The sequence below is a fragment of the Quercus suber genome, unplaced genomic scaffold (genome assembly GCF_002906115.3).
Source record: "Quercus suber isolate HL8 unplaced genomic scaffold, Cork oak 2.0 scaffold_54, whole genome shotgun sequence".
NCBI lineage: Eukaryota > Viridiplantae > Streptophyta > Magnoliopsida > Fagales > Fagaceae > Quercus > Quercus suber.
In genome coordinates this window covers 889,296-911,355 of record NW_027069519.1, presented here as the reverse complement: position 1 = coordinate 911,355, position 22,060 = coordinate 889,296, and the positions used below count along the sequence as shown (strand labels likewise).

Here is a 22,060-nt window from a genome sequence, read left to right as displayed (position 1 = left end):
AAAGCCTCTAGAGCTCATATAATTTTCTACATCACCACTATTTTCTTCTTCTTTTTATTTTAGATTCTTTTTATTTTAGGTTTTATATCTTATATATTTATTATTTTTCTTCAACGTGTACTTATCTTATCAAGTATTACAATAATTTAGTTTAAGTAAAACTCTGTTAGATATATGTTTTAAGAGCTTAAAAATTCTACTTCAACTAAAATTCTATAACAAAATTTCAATAAATCTAAACCCATACTCTTTTTATTTAAGTATTTTTTTTCCACGTATTATATTATATACATATATTTTTAGAAACTTTCATGTATTATGTTTGTAAAAAATATTCGGCAGAATAGCATAAAATACAAAGATAAAATAATAAAGGCTAAAAACTCAATTATTGAATAATTTGGCCACTGAGATGCGAGCGCGTAAGCATATTCTCAGCAAGGTCAAAACTGAAAAGTTTCACAGTAGTGGTTAGGAATGGCAACGGGTCGGGTTCGGGCCGGGTTTTTGCATACCCGGACCCGACCCGCGGGCCAAGACCCAAGACCCGGACCCGGCCCGATTATTAATCGGGTTTTTTTCTCGGGGCCCAGACCCGCCCCGCCGGGCTCCGCGGGCCCCACGGGCCCCGTTTAGCCGTTGGGCCCAAATCTGGCCCAACCAAATTTTTATTTTATTTTAAGGCCATTAAGATTTTTTTGCCAGATTTTTTCCAAATTCAAGCCCATTCAAGGCATTATTGGGCAGCCAATTCAAGCCCATTCAAGCCATTGAAGCCCATTAATACTTTTGACATTTTTGTATTAAGATTTTTGGCATTTTGGCCAGTTATATGACAGCCAAATCGATTGAAATCATATGCAGCCAAATCAATCCAAATCATAGATTAATCATAAATCAATAAATCACCTATTAATTATAGGTCTATAAATCAATAAGTCATAACTAAAATCACTAGCTAAACATAAAAATAAAATAAATTTAACAAGTCCAAGAACTAAATATCACAAGTCCAACAAGTTCAAAAAATTAAAAAGTTACAAAACAAATCCCACAAATCTAAGAAATTAAAAAGGCTAAGAAATTACAAAATGGCTTATCCTCCACAATCCCACAAATTAAAAAGGCTAAGAAATTATAAAAGGCTAAAAAGGCTTAGAATAATTACAAACCAACAAATTAATCCAATAAATCTAAGAAATTAAAAAGGCTACTAAATTAATATAAAATGTCTAATCGTCCACAATTGTGACACAACTCCCATCCCCTTCATTAGGCTATCAAGAATTGATTGAAGTGTACAACCTCCAGACATAGTTGAAGAACCTACAACAACAATGAATTAAAAAATGGAATAAGCTTCATCAAATTGTAACTAGCAAATAAACATAGTTGAGACTTGAATCAGGTGAAAGATATGTGTACAAAAATTCACTACCATATTTCACACTTGGTTTCACTGATTCACTACTATAAATGATAAAACATGCAAAAGCATTAATATTGAAGTATTGAACTAATAAAAAAATAAAAAATAACATATTAAGCCTACAAAATTATAAACCAAATTGAAACATCAAAGAAGACCCAAAAAAGAAACTTCAACATAGTCCTTAACTGAACCCCAGGATAACAAGAATCAATCTTAAATTTACTCAACTCAGAAAAAGTAAGTAAACTCAAACCAGAAAGGGAAATTTTTTTTTTACAAAAACACTGTTAATTATAGAGTTACCCAAACACATAGTATATAACGAAAATGCTAACACATTAACCCCAAACAGACATGCAAGCAAGAACATTAATAATATCGTACATTCACAACAACATATTACCTTAAAAAGCTAAAGCAAACGGCTTTTCAAAGCCCAAGTCTCGGAGATTCCACAGTAAACTCTGCAAGCAAAACCTAAAACAGAGCAAATAAGTGCAAATCGAACCCATAAACCACAAAATAAACCTTTTAAAAAAAAAAACCCATTATTTTTCAAAGGACAAACATAAGACCACAACAATATTACTGCAACTAAGATCAGAAAATAGAAAAAAAAAAATTAATTTCTTTCAGAAAACAAAAAAGTCTGAGCTATACGACACAATAGACGGTCACTGAAACATTCTTACCAGGCCTAAAAAAAATTACTTTTTTTTCTAATTTGAAGAAGAAAATGAAAAAATCACAAGAAGGAAGATTCTTTCCAGAAGCAGAAACCGAGAAAATAGTCACAGATCGAGCTCATACAAAGGAAATACCCAAAAAGCCCAAACCAAACAAAGCTTTAAACCCCACACAAACAAAAAAAAAAGAAAGGAAAATGAAAGAAGAAGATGGTGAGAGCACAAACCAGATGGGTCTTCCAAGGAGATCAGAACAGAGCAAAATGAGGGAGCTTCAGTCGGAGTGAGGGAGTGTTGGACTGAGCTGAGGGAGAGGGACTGTCGGACTGAGCTGAGGGAGGCGTGGGAGGCTGAAGAAATGAGGGATTATCATATTAGGGTTAGATTATAGGTATTATATATATAGAGGGTATTTTTGTAATTTAAAGTTCCGGGTTTTTAAACGGGCCGGGTCTCGGGTCGGGTCTCGGGTTTTTTGATAAAACCCGAACCCGACCCGGACCCGCTTCGGGTTTTTTTTTAAAAACCCATACCCGACCCTATTCCTAATCGGACCGGGTAAAATCCGGCCCATTAGGGTCGGGCCGGGCCGGGTACCCGCGGGTTGGGCAAAAATTGCCATCCCTAGTAGTGGTAGAACTTCAGTGGTAGATATTTTCTTTTTCTTTTTATTTTAGGTTTTATATGTTATGTGTTTATTAATTCTCTTCAATGTGTAATTATCTTATCAAGTGTTACAATAATTTAGTTTAAGTAAAACTCTATTAGATATATGTTTCAAGAGCTTAAAAATTTTATTTCAACTAAAATTCTATAACAAAAATTTCAACAAATGTAAACTCTTGCCAAGGTTGAAACCCTTCATACTCACTCAAATTTTCACCAAAAAAAAAAAAAAAACACACACACACACACACAGCAAATTGAAGATTTTGGAACGTTGTAACATTATATCCATGGAGTTGCTCTGAGTAAATGCAGAGGTAAGGACACGGTAGAGGTAACGACACGTTGCCATCTTTCAGCTTATACTCTCTATGATTACTACTTTATAATATTGTTATTGTTGTGACTTGTGAGCAGGGATGGCAATGGGGCGGGGTGGGGCCGAAGGATGGGGCCTTCGTCTCCGCCCCGCATGGTTTTATCTTGCCCCATCCCCACCCTACCCCGCATGATGAGAAAAACTTTGTCACCTCATCCTCGCCCCTTGGGGCCCCACAAAACTCTACTTTTTGTTAATTTACCCTACAATTAGTACAATTTTTTTTAATGAAACATATTTCATTAATAAAAATATACTTGAAATTACAATTAAATTTATCCCATTAAATTAAATCAATTTTTAGAAAAAAAATTGAATAATATTTCCAAGTGTTTAATAAGACAATCACCAAAAAAAAAAAAAAAAAAAAAAAAAAAAAAAAGGAAAATGAAAGAAGAAGATGGTGAGAGCACAAACCAGATGGGTCTTCCAAGGAGATCAGAACAGAGCAAAATGAGGGAGTTTCGGTCGGAGTGAGGGAGTGTCGGACTGAGCTGAGGGAGAGGGACTATCGGACTGAGCTGAGGGAGGCGAGGGAGGCTGAAGAAATGAGGGATTACCATATTAGGGTTAGATTATAGGTATTATATATATAGAGGGTATTTTTGTAATTTAAAGTTCTGGGTTTTAAACGGGCCGGGTCTCGAGTCGGGTCTCGGGTTTTTTGATAAAACCCGAACCGACCCGGACCCGCTTCGGGTTTTTTTTTTTTAAACCCATACCCAACCCTATTCCTAATCGGACCGGGTAAAATCCAGCCCATTAGGGTCGGGCCGGGCCGAATACCCGCGGGTCGGGCAAAAATTGCCATCCCTACTTGCCATTGGGTCCTTTGGAGGCTGAAGCAAAGGCGATGGACGTAGCGGTTTCATTTGCATGGGATGTTGGCGTACAAGAAGTTATTTTTGAAACTAACTCCCACGTGATTTTCTCTGCTCTGTCGGGCTCCACCATTCCACCAGCTACAGTGCTTCACGTCCTTGAGAGCATCCAGCAGAAATTGCATGATTTTAGACGCGTCAAAGTCCAACATGTGAGGCGCCAGGGAAATAAGAGTGCACATGCCTTGGCACAACATGCAAAGGGTATCCACGGTTTTATCACTTGGTTGGAGGAAAGTCCACCAATAATTGAATCTCTACTACTCCAAGATGCTATGTATTCATCTTTTACGTAATAAAAAGTTTCAATCTTCCTATCAAAAAAAAAATAGTGGGTATATGCAAATTATAATTAGAAAATTATGATAAATTTTTTTTTTTCCGTTTATTGGTTTGATAAGAGGGATTCTTCAGCGTGCAAATTCAACTAATATTATTATTTTAATATCATTACTATTTATTTTACACTATTATCACCGATGTTGCTACCACTAAATTGCCACTATTGCCATCCACCTCTTCACTACCACCGTTTATTATTCATGCTATCATTGTCGTCACTACAAACCACCGCCGCCAATAGCATGCAAATTGTAATATAAAAACGTGCAATGTTTTTACCACTTGACAAAAAAAAAAAAATTTAAGGTTAAACTTTGGAGATCCTATTTTTCATGGGTTTTCTTTCACAGCCTTGTTTTGAAATTCAATGAGCAGGAATTGTGATGAGAAGCCCACCCCATCTCAAACACGTTACATTGAGACAATTTATAAGCGGACATGAGCAAAAGCGTATCATGTTATGAAAAAAAGGGCTAATATACGTGTTCATTTGTCTTGAACAAATGGATGACACAGGGTTAGGTATTTCTTTGCCAAAAAGTAAAGAAAAGTCAGAGAGAGTCTCTTTTTGTCTCTCCCTCTGTCTCTATGTGTTTGTGTGCATGTGTGTCTGTTTGACAAAGTAATATCATTTTTACCATGTTGCAGTGGAAACTGATCTGCAAGCTGGAGCAAATCACAGATTTGAGGTAAATCAAATAGAAAAAAAGATGGAACTAGCTATTTCACGAAAAATTATGGAGAGAAAGTAGGCCTTTAACAAAAGTGTAGATATATTATAGGTTTATTTTGAAACATTTACTATGAGATTACTTTAACTCGTTATAGAAGTTTTAATTATAAAAATAGTCATGTTAACGGATACTCTTAGGGCAATTGTTAATAAATCATAATAGAAAAGTTTTGATACCGCTTCCATGAGAAAAATAAAAATCTGTCAATAATATTTATTATTTTACATTCTCCTAATAAAATGTTTCTTAAGATAACTCATAAACCAATGTCCTAAATACCCTTAGGGTATTGGTTAACATTTCCCTTATAATATACATAAGTGTCTTTATATAAGAGGCAGAATGTGCAGTACAAGTAAGTGTGCTATACATGTAAAAAAGGTGGGCCTAAAACCCACATACTCTAATACACGTTAACAGCCCCCCTCAAACTCAAGGTAAATGTGAGATCAACTTGAGATTGTCAACCAAAGTACGAAAGCGTCCTTTAGGATGTGACTTGGTGAAGATATCTGCAAGTTAATCTTTAGAGGAGACTGAGATCAGCTTGAGAGCACCATGGACAAGATGATAACGGATAAAATGACAATCGATCTCGATGTGTTTAGTCTGTTCATGGAAGACATCATTGTGAGCAATATAAATGGGACTCTAGTTGTCACAATAAAGAGGAGTAGCAAAGGGTGTGGACACATCTAAGTCTTTGAGAAGCCATCGTAGTCAGAGGAGCTCAGATATGGTATTAGTAAGGACAAGATATTCTACTTCAGTACTAGAGCGAGCCACATGAGTTTGTTTCATGCTTCACCAAGAAATCAAAGAAGAACAAAAAAGAAAGCAATAATCAGTGGTGGACCTATGATCAGTGGGATCTCTTGCCCGATGAGCATTAGAAAATGCATGGAGAACAAGAAGAGACTGAGTAAAGTAGAAAAGACCATGGAAGAGAATGCCCTTTAGGTATCGAAGAATGCGCAGAACAACAGTATAGTGAGTCGATCGTGGAGCCGACAGATACTGGCTCACCTGCTAAACAGCATTGGAAATGTCTGGACGAGTGATAGTGAGATAAAACTATGTTGCCAACAAAGTGTCTGTAAAGAGAGAGATTAGACAATGGTTTCCCTCTTGAGGGAGTAAGATGCCCATTAAGCTCAATTGGAGTGTCAACAGTCTTGCTATTAGTGAGTCCAGCTTGAGACAAGAGTTCAGAGGCATACTTGGCTTGAGTAATATAAAATCCATCTGTAGAATGAGTGATTTCAAGCCCCAAGAAGTAGTTGAGATGTTCAAGATCTTTCATCTTAATCTGTTGACTGAGAAAATCCTTAAGTTCTTGAATGCCACTAAGGTCATCACTAGTTATAATCATATCATCCACGTACAGGAGAAGTAAAATAGTGCCTTTGTCAGTGCGACAAAAAAATAAGGCAGAATCATAATGACTGACCATGTAACCCAAGCGAGAGATGGTAGAGCTAAATTTGGCAAACCAAGCTTGTGGAGCTTGTTTAAGGCCATAAATTGCGCGTCAAAGGTGACAAACCTTGTTTGATTCAACAAAGAGACCAGAAGGAGGTTGCATATAAACTTTTTCACACTTAAATCCCTATTAAGGAATGCATTTTTGACATCCATCTGAAAAAAGTCTTATTTACTAGCAATAGCAACAGCTAAGAGGGCACGAACAAATGAGATACGAGCAAACAGAGCAAAGGTCTCTTTATAATCAATCTCATATTCCTGTGTAAAACATTTTGCAATAAGACGAGCTTTGTAGCACACAATAGACCTGTCAGAGTGAGTCTTAATCTTGTAGATCTACTTACAACCAATCACAAATTTCTTAGGGGGGAGAGTCACCAAATCCCAAGTATGATTTTTAGATAATGCATCAAGTTCCTCTTTCATTGAAATCTGCCATAAAGGGTTAGTGAAAGCCTCACGATAGATGTAAGGCTCATGCAGTGTAGCAAGGGCAATGTAACAATGATAGTCAAGTAAATGTGTAGGAATGGATTTTACTCGAGTTGAGTGATGAGTTGGAATGTCTTATGCAACATCTTCAAGTGAAGCAGGAGCAAAGGACCTAAGCTCAGGGTTAGGTAGCTCGTCTTCAGCCTGTTCATCTTCCACCTATTCATTAAAGGGTGAACTAGGAAAAGGATCAAGGATATCTGGTGGTTGGACAGAAAAGTCTATAGGAGAATCAGGAGCAACTATAGGAGGATCGAGAGCAGCTATAGAAGGAATATGTGCCTCATCTAGAAAAAGATCTAAGATAGAAGAGGAACATAGGGAGGCACGAAAGTGAGAGAGATCGACAAAGAAGCAACGTTCCCAAAAGACAACATTGCGGTAGACACGAAGCTGATGAGAGATAGAATTATAACACCGATACCCCTTTTGAATTTTGCCATAGCCAAAAAAAAAAAAAAATAAAGCCTTGACCGAGGCTCAAGTTTGTTATGCTCATGTGGCTGAAGAAGAACGTAACAAGCAAAACCAAAGGAGTGAAGGTGGTGATAGTCTAGAGGTGACCCAAAAAGGCATTCATATGAAGTTTGATTTTGGATAACTGGACTTGGAATGCGATTAATATCATGAACAGAATGAAGAGCAGCTTCGCCTAAAAAAGGAGCAGGAACTTTGGTAGAGAGAAGGAGAGCACGAACAGTGTCAAGAATATGACGAAGTTTTCATTCGGCTCTACCATTTTACTGAGAGGTACCGGACTAGTTAGTTGATGAACAGTGTCATAGGAATGTAAAACAGCTTGGAAAGCATATTAAGTGTACTCAGGAGCATTATCAAATCAAAAAATTTTAATATGTTTGGAAAATTGAGTTTCAACCATTTTTGCAAAATTGGAATATACTTGCAATAATTTAGAACAATGTTTCATATGAAAAATTCAACTATAGTGAGAGTAATCACCAATAAAGATAACAAAATATTGAGATCCACCAATACTAGGGACAAAGGAAGGCCCCTAAACATCAGAATGAATAAGGTTAAAGATATCAGTGGATATTGATTCACTAGAATTGAAAGGCAAAGCTAGTTGTTTTCCTAGCTGACATGAGACACAATCAAAATTTTCTGTAAACACTAAACCTTACAAACGTCTAGAAGCCAATTGTTGCACCCGAGAGGAAGATGCGTAACCAAGTCGAGCATGCCAAAGTGTAAGGGAAGGAATAGAAGAAACAACAGCAGTTGCAGCAACAGAAATAGGGGCAACAAGGGGAAGACAAAGGTTGTCCATGGGAAACATATGCCCAACTTTGGGACCGTTCCTAAGCTTCTGTCCCGTCCTCGGATCCTGCACAATACACCCAGAATAATTAAAGATAATGCGATAACTCAACACAGCTAATTGTCTCACAGAAAATTAATTGTAAGAAAGGTCAAGAATATTAAAGACCCTAGGAACCGAGAGGTTGGAAGTCAAAACGGAACCTATATTATGACCAGACATTGTGGAACTATTTGCTGTGTGAATATGTAGAGGGTGTGGTGCAGCTTTAAGTTCAGAAAAGAAGAATGAGTGAGGTGTCATGTGATTGCAACATGTAGAATCCATAAGCCAAGAGGTAGGAGACATACTAGATAAAGCTGAGAGAGAAAAGGAATAAAATGCATTACCAACCATACAGATGACATTTGCGATGATGTTTATAAGGTCATCTATGGAAATGGTGAAAGTGGATCAAGAAGACTAAGACTGTGCAGAGACAAGAGCCAAGGGTTGGACACTCTCAGTGTTAGCAATTGTAGCAGCAGAAATGGAAACAGTTGATTTGTTGCGTTGATAGCAAGTCTCAATATTATGGCTAAAATGTTTGTTGGATTGTCGACGATGATTGTTGAAAAAGGAAGAAGACTTGTCCTTATTCTTCATTTAGAAACAAAATATGCAAAAATAGACTGTAAAAATGAAATCTACACAAAAAACTGGGTAAGAAGCACCTTGATTGCAAAAAGTCAACTCTGGGAAAAAGTCAATAGTCAACCATGCTAAAAGTCAACTATCAAACCAGCTTAAAGTCAATGGTCAAATCTCCAAAAGTCAAATGATGACATCAGCGACTGATTCAAGCAAGTGACTTCAGCAATGATGCAACTAGTGCTGACATGGCAGAATGACGTCAGCAGGAGCGTTGAGGCGTATGGGGGTGTGTGAAGGTGCGTGAGTGTGCGTGACCTGAAGATGCTGTCCGTGGAGATACAACCCAGATGTGCAATGGCATGTGGAAGGGCGTGGGATGCGTGGGCTACAGCTCAGAACCTTTGAGCGGCATATGGGGGTTGCGTGCCATCTCCGATGGCTTCGAGGCTTCCATGAGTTTGTAAATCAGTGCAAGATGATCTCAACGGTACCTACAGAAAATTAATCGGAGCAATATTCGTGACGGTGATGCAAAGGGCAGTGGTTTTTGTGGTGTGAAACTCAATTGTGGCGGCTGCAGGTCCAGAACCTAAGGACGATGGTTAGAGGCTGTGGTGGCTGTTGTGATGATGGAAGTGAGGTTGAAAATGGAGTAACACCAGTAAAGACAAGACTGTTAAGAAAATGTCAAAGTAGTGGCTCTGATACCATGTTAGAAGTATTGAATATGTGTATTGTATTTCTCTAGTAATAGAATGTGCAGTACAAGTAAGTGTGCTATACAAGTAAACAAGGTGGGCCTAAAGCCCACATACCTTAATACACGTTAACAATTTTCATTTTGGCCGTTTTAGTTTTTAATATTTCACTTTGACTTTTCATATTGGATTCAATTTTCATATTGGCCTCTTTAGGTGGTATTTTTTTTTTTTTTTTTTAAATTTCAAAAAGAAAAGAGTCACATAAAAAACTGAATCAAACATAAATGATCAAAATAAAAATTTTGAAATGTAAAGGATCAAAATGTAAATAATCCAAAACTTAAGGACATAAAATATACTCAATCAAACATTATTTATTTATTTATTTTGTGGAGAAACTGAATCAAACATGAATGGCCCAAATATCGTTGCTCTATTATTCTTTCCTTTTAGGTATTGCTGACTTTTCTTCTTCTTTAGTAGTAACTTTTTTTTTTTTTTTTTTTTTTTTTTGGGATGATTCTTCTTGTAGTAGCTAATCAAGATAAGTTTTTGTTTATGTATTGCCACCTGGGATGCACGGACACGGCAAAATGGCCGTCGCACCCCATCCGACGCGGCGACACGGTTGCCTAAGCATCGAACCGTGTCCCTTTTTTTTTTTTTTTTTTTTTTTTTTTTTCTTTCTGAATTCGAGCTGACTCACGCTGATTCGGCTCTGACATGTGCCGATTCGCGCTGAAAATACCGGTGGATATTGATACAAGATAGCCGCTATCGCTGTCACAATTTCATTGGCCTTAACCCCTTTCTTCTTCTTCTTCTTCTTCTTCTTCTTCATTGCATCTTCGTCTTCTTCTTCCTAGTTTTTCACCAGAGCCTAGGTTTCTGTTTCTTTTTCTTTTTTTTTTGATAAGTTTTGTTAAATGCCTTTCTGCCTTTATTAACAAACACGTGAGCCACATCTTCCCTTTATTTTGTTTTTTGTGACTCTCTGACCAAACACATGAGCCACATCTTCCTTCTTTTTTATTTATTTATATTTATTTATTTATTATTTTTTTAATGGGAAGCTACACCTATTTTAATACCTGCCACATATATCCTTTATTTTGTTGTTGGGCTGACCAAATACATGAGCCACTACGCCCCATCTTTTTTATTTATTTATTTATGGGAAGACTCATCTATTTTAATACTCCTATCAATAATTCAAGTGTCAAAAGCTTTTGTGTACTTATTACTCTCTATTTATTTATTATTATTATTATAATATGAGTTTTCTATTATTATTATATAAAAAAGCATACTTAGCAATATATAAAATATATAAATAAAAACATTTTTAATAATTTTTTAATTGCCGCACCCTGCCGCACCTGCACCCTATTTTTTCAAAAAGTGCTGAGTCTTGCACCTACACCCAAATCTGAAAATGCACCTGTGCTTCATAGATTGTCACAGGCAAACACCTTGCAGAATTATGTAAGGCTGAGTACCCAAAATATGTGAAGTATTGCCTATGGTTGCTAGCAGAGGTTGCTGTCATAGCTACTGATATACCCGAAGGTAAAACAATAAAATTGACTAACAAAGACAAATGATATCATTACCATATTCTATTGATGCATACACTAGCCTTATCATTTTTGAGTTATCCCTTCATTACTCCTTGATCATATTCAAATTAAGGAAGAATAAAAATTTTCAATTTTTTCAATTTGTGGTAGTAATTGGGACAACCTTTGCATTAAATATACTGTTCCACATTCCAATTTGGACTGGAGTTCTCATCATTGGTTTAAGCACTCTCTTGCTTCTTGGACTACAGAGATACGGGGTAATTTGTTTTATTACCTATTTAAAATTTTATGCTCCATTAATTATTTATTAAGAAATTTAATTAGGTGTTTAATTTTTATGCACAACTATATATCCACGTACTTTGTGTGATATTTTTATGCCCACTATCAATTATCTACGTACGTTTTTGGCTAGCCGTTAATTATTATTTTATTTTTAATTGTCTAATATTTTTATGGCCAACTATCAACTATTACGTACGTTTTTTTTTTTTTGGCCCTTTAATTTTTTATAAAAAAAAAAAAAATCTACTTACCCCACCGACCCAAATAATTTTAAAAAGAAAAAAAAAAAAAAAAAAACTTCTTACTTTTTGTGACATATATAGTTACGTGTTAGAGCATTTCCAACAGATTCATTAAATTTTTGTACTGTTTGAAAAATGAGCAGTAACTTTTACTTTTATCTATCAACTTTTTTAAATATACATTCCAACAGATTCTCTATCTCATTTAAATATTATTTTTTCATTCATTATTTATCCTTTTTTTAATAACTACACATCTTTTAACATTTTTTTATTTAACACCTAATTATTATAATACAAAATAAGAATTTGAAGAATGAACAGTAGCCCATCAGACTTGATGGGCTACTGTTCATGAGTCAAAAAAAAAAAAAATGACTTTATCGAAGCTGCTGGAGCACTAACAAAGCATATATTCTCCAAATTTTAGCTAATATATGTGGATGCCAATGCTCTTGGAGATGCTCTTATTACATAGTTTGCAAGTAGTACGGTTTCTTTAAACACAAATACAATGGAGAAGGTAGGGGGACTATTGACTCAGTGGATGGTTTTTGGTACCCTCATTTAATAGGAAATCTACTTGAATCCAGTGTTTTTGTACATTGAAATTTTTTAGATATAAGCGTATACACATCTTCTAACATTTTTTTATTCAACACTTAATTATTATAATACAAAATAAGAATTTGAAGAATGAACAGTAGCCCATCAGACTTGATGGGCTACTATTCACGAGCCAAAAAAAAAAAAAAACTGACTTTACCAAAGCTGTTGGAGCACTAATACAGCACATATTCTCCAAATTTTAGATAATATATGTGGATGCCAATACTCTTGGCCTGGAGATGCTCTTATTACATAGTTTGCAAGTAGTACGGTCGTTAAACACAAATACAATGGAGAAGGTAGGGGGACTATTGACTCAATGGATGGTTTTTGGTACCCTCATTTAACAGGAAATCTACTTGAATTCAGTGTTTCTGTACATTGAATTTTTTGAGATATAAACATATATCAAATACTTATCACGTGTCTATATCACAATGATTTTTCTGCATACACACGCTAGACCCAATTCTTATCCTTTAAACATTTAATCATTGATGCGTACGGAGTCCTCTAAAATTTTTAATCCATTCACAGTGATATTGTTTTTTAATCTAGTGATAGTATACCCCCTGTTGCTATCAAATACTAGTCAAAAGAATCCCTTCACAGTGATATTGTTTTTTAATCTAGTGATAATAAAATGTATGCATTTTAACTGTTTGTTTGACTTTAGAGCATCAACATCAGTGGATGTAAAATCATGTAAAATAGAAAAAAAAAAAAAAAAAAGCCGTTTTTACACATTTTGCCTCAAAAATACACTACATTAGTGCTTCTAAAAATGTCTAAAATTGTGTATATCTTTACACGAGCTACAGTAATTGTGTAATTTTACACGGTTACTGTAGCTCGTGTAAAGATTATTTTATTAATTTCTGTTCGCTCCTTTTTTTCTCTCTCTTCTTCGTGCTCAACAAACTCAGTAGCTTCACCACTTCTCATCTTCTTCTGTTTCCTCAGATGCACACAAGCACATCCACACAGACACATCCACATAGAGAATCACTTGCTCAAAAAAAAAAAAAAAAAAAAAAAAACACGAGATACACAAACACACCCACACACAAACAAACCCACACGGACAAACAACAAATAGACATATCGGAGCTTGATCGAAGCTTGATTGGAACGATCGGAGCTCATTGATGAGTGGATCGGAGCTAGTTGAGATCGGAGCTCGTTGATGCGTGGATCAGAGCTGTGAGGGGCGGGATCGGAGTTGTGAGGGAGAGTCAGGGGTGGGATCAAGCTGTGAGGGGTGGGATCGAAGTGGGATCAGAGCTGTGAGGTGAGATCGGAGTTGTGAGGGAGAGTGAGGGTGGATCGGGTGGGAGGATGGGATCGGAGCTATGAGGGAGAGTGATGTGTGGGTATGGAGATGGGTAGAGTGGAGAGATGGGTATAGAGAGAGACCGCGCGTATTATCCAATGGTAGTTGAGAGAAATAATAAAAAAATAGATAAAATTGATTATTTAAATAAAAGAATGGATATAATAGATAAACTGATGTGAGTGTTTTGTAAAAGTGGATGTGTAAAATAGAAAAAGTAAGTTTTTAATGTAAAAATGGATGTGTATAATGCATGAGCTGATGTGAATGCTCTTAGCCAACTATCAACTACTACGTACGTTTTTTTTTTTTTTTTGGCCCTTTAGTTTTTTAAGAAATGTGTCAACTATGAACTATCTACTTACGGTATTCAGCAACCAAAAAAAAAAAAAAAAAAAAAAATCTACTTACCCCACCGACCCAAATAATTTTAAAAAAAAAAAAAAAAAAAAAAAAAAAAACTTCGTACTTTTTGTGACATATATAGTTAGCGTTATTAGAGCATCTCCAATGGCTTCTTTAAAGCCAAATTTAGAGTATCAATCCCTCCAAAACCCACTCCAACAGCTTCTCTATCTCTATTTTTTAGAGTAGAGTTGCTACAGTGCTTCTTTATAAGTAGAGAACACTGTAGCTTTTACTATTCATCCTTCAAATATTTTTTTCTATTATAATAATGAGGTATTGAATAAAAAAAATGTTGGAAGATGTGTAGTTGCTAAGAAAATAATAAAGAATTAATAAAAAAATAATATTTAAATGAGATAAAGAATGGGATAGAGAATCTGTTGGAAAGTATATTTGAAAAAGTTAGTAGTTAAAGGTAAAAATCACTGTTCATTCTTCAAACAGTACAAAAATTTAGAGAATCTGCTGGAGATGCTCTAAGCAAAGCTTCCTGACAATGAGAATTGATTCAATGACCAGAATTGCTTTTAAAGGAATAGTTCCAAATGAGAGCGATTTTTCAGTCTTTTTTTCCTCGATCCGGGTAGGTAGGTATTTGGTTCTAACAGTAGCAAAAAATCTTTCAGTCTTGGAAGAGTTTTGTGTCAGCAAAGATCAGGATAGGTAGGTTATATTAGGAATCAGAACATGATGAAAGAGTTTCATTAATAATGAAATAATGTGCCTATTCCTCCACCAACCACTCGTGTCATTCTCTGCTTTTCAGTCAATTTTAACGTTAATGAATATTGCTCATGCCCGTGGAAATGTTTAATTACATTATCTCTTGTATCTATATATGCTTTGCCTATCATGATCATCTCTTTCATCTTGAATTTAAATTTTGGGTTGATCCTTAATTGCATAATCCAAGCTTATTTTTATTATGGTCACAAGTTCACAACACAAAAAAAACTTGCCCAGAAACATGTGATATTGGAACTAATAGAGGCTATCGGAGATGCTGGGTAATTTAGCCCACCATCCTCTCGTTCTTGATGATATTTTTTTTTTTTTTGGTTGTTGCTTGTTGATAAACTGATGATAAATTTGTATTTTGGGATCCGAATCAACAGCAGTCTCTATGTTCACTTGGGATTAGTCAATAACTAGGTGCTCTATAACCCCTCACTGTCACATCATGACTCAGTTTAGCCAAATCTAGTTTAAACCACCCCCTTCTTTTTTTTTTCTTTTTCTTTTTCTTCTTTTTTTAAACAAACTTATATTCATATTGACCGACATAAAACTTTTTTTTTTTTTTTGAAGGGGACCTACATAAAACTCTTCATTTATTTATCTGTTCTATTAATTAAACATTATTATTTTTTTAATAAATATAGGTGCACAATTTTTTTTCACTACTTACTAAAGTGATTGATTATGAGTAGCATTGTTGCAACGTTACCGCACCATCGTCACACAAACCCACAATCCCGAATTTTTCAACAAAACTGTCACACAAAGACTAGATCACTTCTCCGTTGTAAGAGCATTCGCAGCAGTGGAGCTAAAAATTTAGCTTTTTAGCTCCACTACAAGTTACTTTATCTATTTTACCTACATGCATGCTGCAGCAGTGAATCTATTTTAGTTTTTAACACAATAAAATAATATAAACATCATAATAAAATAATATATCTAGTACAATAAAATAATATATCCTATACAATAAATAACAATCACAACCACCTTCAACCACCACCGTTATCGCCACTGCCGCCGCCACCGCCATCGCCGCCGCCCCGCCACTGCCACCGCTGCCACCAAAAAATTCACTAATTCATTAAAAAAAAAAAAAGATGAAAAAATTCACTGACCCGACAACACACCATTTTTCACCACAAAATAATACCATAAATGATGACACAAACCCAGAAAAATTAAGCCAAAACAATGAACACCCAAATGAAAAAATTCACTAATTCATCCAAAAAAAAAAAAAAAGATGAAAAAATTCACTGACCAGACAACACACCATTTTTCACCACAAAATAACACCATAAATGATGACACAAATGCAGAAAAAATAAGCCAAAACAATGAACACCCAAATGAAAAAAATTCGCTAATTCATCAAAAAAAAAAAAAAAATATAGTAAGTGTTATTACATAGTTTGCTAGTAGTACGGTTTCTTTAAACACGAGTACAATGGACAAGGTAGGGAGACTATTGCTCAGTGGTTGGTTTTTGGTACCCTCATTTAACAGGAAATCCGCTTGAATCCAGTGTTTCTGTACGTTGAATTTTTTCGGATATAAATGTATATCAAATAATTATCACGCGTCTGTATCATAATGATTTTCCTGCGTACACACGCTAGACCCAATTCTTTATCCTTTAAACATTTAATCATTGATGCGTACGGAGTCCTCTAAAATTTTTAATCCCTTCACAGTGATATTGTTTTTTAATCTAGTGATAGTAACCCTTTGTTGCTATCAAATACTAGTCAAAAGAATCCCTTCACAGTAATATTGTTTTTTAATCTAGTGATAATAAAATGTATGCATTTTAACTGTTTGTTTGACCTTAGTTTTTACTTTATTTTTTTTTCCCACTTTTTGTGGAGGATTGAATCCTTGTTTAAGACTTTAAGTATTTTGTTTGTTTCTTTAATATATATTGCGTGGATGATGCCCTGTGTCTTTAGAATTTGCTGCTCCGTGATTGTTGCTATCAAAGACAAACAAGTAAATAAGTACGCTAATTGAACTGTTGAAAACGATTTCTTATTTTGTGACACGTTAGAATATAATTCTTAGCATATCGTTTTCTTTGTTTTTGGCAAACCAAATTTTTATAATTATGAGAAACAAATGGATGCTTAGATTACCTGACTTCAAGCAGATATATGCATAATCTCTTACATGAGTAGTTGAGATATGTGAAACTCTCACATTGGGAGAAGGAGAATTCTGCACACACAAACCCAAGGAAAAAAAAAAAAAAAAAATTCAAACAAATGACATATACACTTGGTGAAGTATAAAGTAAAATAGCAAATAAAACACTATGAATGTTTAGACCTCTAATTACAAAATTATCAATTCAATCTTAATGCCAAACAATATATGTGCGGAAAATGAACATAAGTTAATAATAGAATTGATAAACAATCTAAACCAATTAAAATCACATCCACAGTAGAAATTAAATGGCAAAGATTAAGGGAAGAGAGATGCACACACAAAGACAATACAACAATATGTTATCGAAGAGGAAACCGAAGTTCTCGGCATAAAACCTCTCTGCCGCCCTCCAAGCGGTCAATAATCTACTAGAAAATGAAGTTAGGATACATGAATAGCAGAAAACCCTCCAAGCGTAATATACCCAATGTACCTAAGCCCTCCAAGCTTCTTGCTTCAACGAGGTTATGCCGAACCTTTGTCTTTTCTAGCTTACTGGATTCCGCTATTGTCCATAGCATCAACCAATAACCATTGGTCCCTTCCGAACTGCTTCCCAAAGCACCAAAAAGCCTTCTCACAGATATGGGTGTGGTGAGAAAATGATTTGGCCAAGAACCTTTCAAAGATGTAACAATGGAGAGGGTGGGAGTAGAGGAATTTGAAAAGTTTCTTTGTAAAGATTGTGGATGAGTCAATCTTGTTTCTTTCTAGGGTTTCTCTCTCAAAATTCTCTCTGGAAACTTTCTACATTTCGTGGGTATAAGAGGTGAACGGTTTTAGACCCCTTAAAACACAACCAGATTGGTTAGCCTAGATTAATTAGCCAAGTTGTTACTTAGTCAAATTATGCAATTCTAGGTTAAAGCAATCAAATAATCATATCAAGATATAAAGCAGCGGAAAATAAATGAACACAAGATATGATGACTCAGGAAACCACACGGTAAAAACCTGGGGAGGATTTGACCTAGCTATCCTTAAGGTAAACCTGAATCCACTATGCGAAAGAATCGAAGTTCATACAGAAGGACTACAAGCTCCCCACTTGACTTCCTAATGCTTCCCACCAGTAGAACTTACTGACACGACCACGTGCAAGCTTCGAATCCACGGACTCCTTCTTTCTTGGACTCTTTAATCAAGTACAAGCACCCCCGCTTGTGTATCTTTAAGTTCTTGAATCTGCAACTGAATGATTACCAAGTTCTTGACATAATCTTGAATTTTGGAAACCCTAAGTATATGTGAAGGAAAGCTCCTCAATGATCTCACAAGAGATTCACATAAACAGCAATATGAGCAACAAAGACTTAGAGAGGTTTGGGTACAAAACCCTAAAAATAAAAGGAGGCACAAGAGGCACTCTAATCTCTCTCTCTCTAAAAAGTCCCAAAAACGTTCTAGGGTTTTCCTTATATATAGGAGTGTTTTACTTGAACCCCAAGACGTTTAAATAGAGTGTGGGCTAAACTGGAACTCTGCAGAAAAATAAATCTATACGTGATTTGATCGATCGAGTCTAATTTTCGATCGATCGAGCCTTACAGATTTAGTCCAATAAATCTGCAATCACTCGATTCCAGTTTTACAAATAAACATACCTTGAGCAAGCCTAAACAAGACTAAACATATTGCTTTGATCATGGTTTGCCAACATTACACATTAGAGTTCTAAATACATAAAATCCTAAATCTTTAGAAGCCTTCTCACAGATATGGGTGTGGTGAGAAAATGATTTGGCCAAGAACCTTTCAAAGATGTAACAATGGAGAGGGTGGGAGTAGAGGAATTTGAAAAGTTTCTATGTAAAGATTGTGGATGAGTCAATCTTTTTTTTTTTCTAGGGTTTCTCTCTCAAAATTCTCTCTGGAAACTTTCTACATTTCGTGGGTATAAGAGGTATTTATACTAGGGTAAGAAATGAATGTGAAGAGTCAGTTTTTCCAAAATAGAGCTTGTTGGCAACTTGGCCTCGCGACTTGACTAAGTCGCGAGTTCAAGCCGCGAGCTAACTGAATGGCCAGTCTGAACTTTTTGTCCTGTAGTGCTACAGCTGGCATTATGGTTCAGCTTCTCTGCACACTTCGCTCGTGTGCATCATCTGGCGGCTTGCCAGTCGCGAGCCACCCGCGAGATCCAATTGCAAGTCCCTGGTTCACTGTACAATCTTAAGCATTTCTTCACACTTTCTCACACATTACCCTTACATGATTCCCACCTAAATACAAGGTTTTTAAGTGCTGAATTACAAGCAAATTGACACAAATAAAGCCAACAAGATGGTTGATTAAATTCAACCTTACAATCTCCCCCTTTGGCTATTCTGTGACAAAACCCCACAACAAACTATAGACTTAACACGTGAGTTGGGAACAATTAAACAAAACTCACTCACACCTAACTCTAGAATCTGTGAAGCTCTTGAACCATAAGAACAAGTATCTCCTGAAACACAACAACACAATATGATCATTGTATGCAGAAAACTTGTAATGCATATGGAGTAAACACAACATGATCAAGCAAAAATGAATAAAGCAATAGACCATGGCTTGACCAAAAATGAACAATCCCTATAAAAAGTGATCACAATGCTCATTCATACATGGAATGACCATTCGGACACGCAAGCTAATAAGCTCAATTGCAAAGTATCATTTGCATGTCCAACTCTTAACCAATGCATAAACACTAGGTAAATACATCAAGGATATAAAATTCAACAAAGGGCACAAAAGTGATGTACTTAAAAAAAATGCATGACATTTACAGAAGTACTAAAGCTACAAAGCATGGGTACAAACCCTAAAAGCTTACAAAAGCAAAAGGTACACATAAAAAAAATACTGAATAAAACATCTTGAATATATACCATGATACCAAGAGCTTTCAAAAGAAAACAAATTAAACAAATCCATGAGTTTAAACCAAAAAACTAACCAAAATGTAGAAAACCCATAACAAAAGTAAAACATTATCCAAAACATAATATAATACTAAAACACATAAACCCATAATAAAATAAACACTAAAATAAAGTTTTTATGGCAATCTCCCCCTCAAATTGGCATCTTGGAGCCCATCAATCCTCTCAAGGATGATCTGGAATGCATCTAGAGGTACAACTGATGAGGATGAAGCTTTGCTCCTCTTGGCATGGCCTCTAGAGCTTGAGGGTTCTCGCAGCCTCTGTCTCAGTGTCCATGGGTTCACCTTCTTCTTAGTCACCTTCCTTTTCATCACCCGGAAGACAAACTCTTATCCTTGTGATGGTTAGCTTGTTAATTGCTAAGGGAGTAGACAACAGGCTGATATCTTGAGGGATTTCCATACCTTTCAACCTAAAAAGCCTCATAAGAAGGCTAGGAAAAATCAACTTGGCCCTAGTGTTTTTTCTGGTCTCATCCACAATGGTGTAGAAGATGTGAGAGCTGATGTCTATGTCGGTTTTCTGTTTGAGCTCCATAAGGAAAATGGCTCTGGCACTGTTGATTGTGGTCAACTTCTTCACTAGGTATAAGTTAGACATCATAATCATTGTTAGACACCTAATGTCTGCTGGAAAGGCTACAGTGTTGAGGCATCTCCCCTCTCTCACACCACCAATATACGTCAGAATAGTTTCTAAGGACAACATCCTATTCTTATAATGAGTGAAATGATGATCATCTATGCCCTCAAAACCCAATACTTCATCAATATCATCCACATCTATAGTGAATTCCTTTCCGCTTATCCAACAGTTAATCTCATGCTCTCTTAACACAGCATTTGCATAAAACTCCCTGATCAAAGGATGATAAACTTTAGGCAATTCACTCAAAAGCTTATCCCAAACCCTTCCCTTAAAACAGCTTGGTATGAAGGTGTCTTTCAAATTCACCAAGTCTAGAAATCTCTCCTGGATAATGGGTGCCATCAAGTAAAAGTCTCTATATCTCTTAAAGTGATGAGGAGACCTGAACTTGGTATTGTCCATCTTCAGCCTTTTACCACCCTTCTTGGCGGTGGTTTTCTTCTTGGTAGGAGTCATCTGCAAAACACAGCAGCAGAGTTCACAAGAACAGAGCACAATAGATGGAAAATAACAATATTAGTAACATGTTAGTGGCATAGAAAAGGACAGAGTATTATACCAAACATTCAAACCAAACACATTTCAGAATCAACATTAAATGAGATAACTCAAAACAAACAAGCAAAGAACAAACTATCAACGATTCTTACGCATAACATATTGTGATAGAAAGCACAACAACTCAAACAAGAACACACAAGGATACACTCCTAAGCACAGATTTCAACAAGCAATAATCAACCATTTTGAACCAACTATACTTCACAAGCAGTGTATTTCACATTTTTCCAAAAGAAAGCATATGTCAATGAGACATATCTTAATGGGTATGAGATGTTCAAACCAACACAGATCGGTCAAAACAAACTCATAACAAAAGCAACACACACAATAATAAAGATATTAAACACTTTAAAGTCAAGAACAACAGAACCCATTCATTTAAACTCAACACAAATAACAAACCCATGTTCAAGACAACTTATTTCTCAAAAATAACCAACAACTCAAAAATTCAAGAAAGTAGGGCTCTAATCATGAAATACTTAGCAAAAATAAGAAAATCCATACCTTTTTCTTGGAGATTGAAGATGAAATGATGAGCAACAATGGAGGTTTTTGTGAGAAACACGGTGGGTTAGAGAGAGGTTCTATCGGAGAAGACAATGAAAAGTCACAAAATGTTCGAGGGAAAATTGAAAAGTTTTGAAAACTGCTCTTAAAGCGCAAAACACGCAATTTTTCGCGACTATACTAAGTCACGAACACATCGCCAGGGCCAGTTGGCAGAACACTTAAAAAAAAAAATTTTGAAAAAAATTTCTAAGTGTTTTTCGCGACTGGAAGGTCTACC

General features: G+C 35.7%; 1 long non-coding RNA gene across 1 annotated transcript; it reads right to left on the bottom strand.

The window, feature by feature from the left end:
- Positions 1 to 955: 955 nt before the first annotated feature.
- On the bottom strand, positions 956 to 2,497 carry LOC112026169 (uncharacterized). The gene is made up of 3 exons (XR_002884340.2): positions 2,346 to 2,497; positions 1,836 to 1,909; positions 956 to 1,326 (listed from the first exon to the last, which is right to left on the bottom strand). It is a non-coding gene; the product is annotated as an uncharacterized LOC112026169 (long non-coding RNA).
- Between the last annotated feature and the right edge of the window lie 19,563 nt (positions 2,498 to 22,060).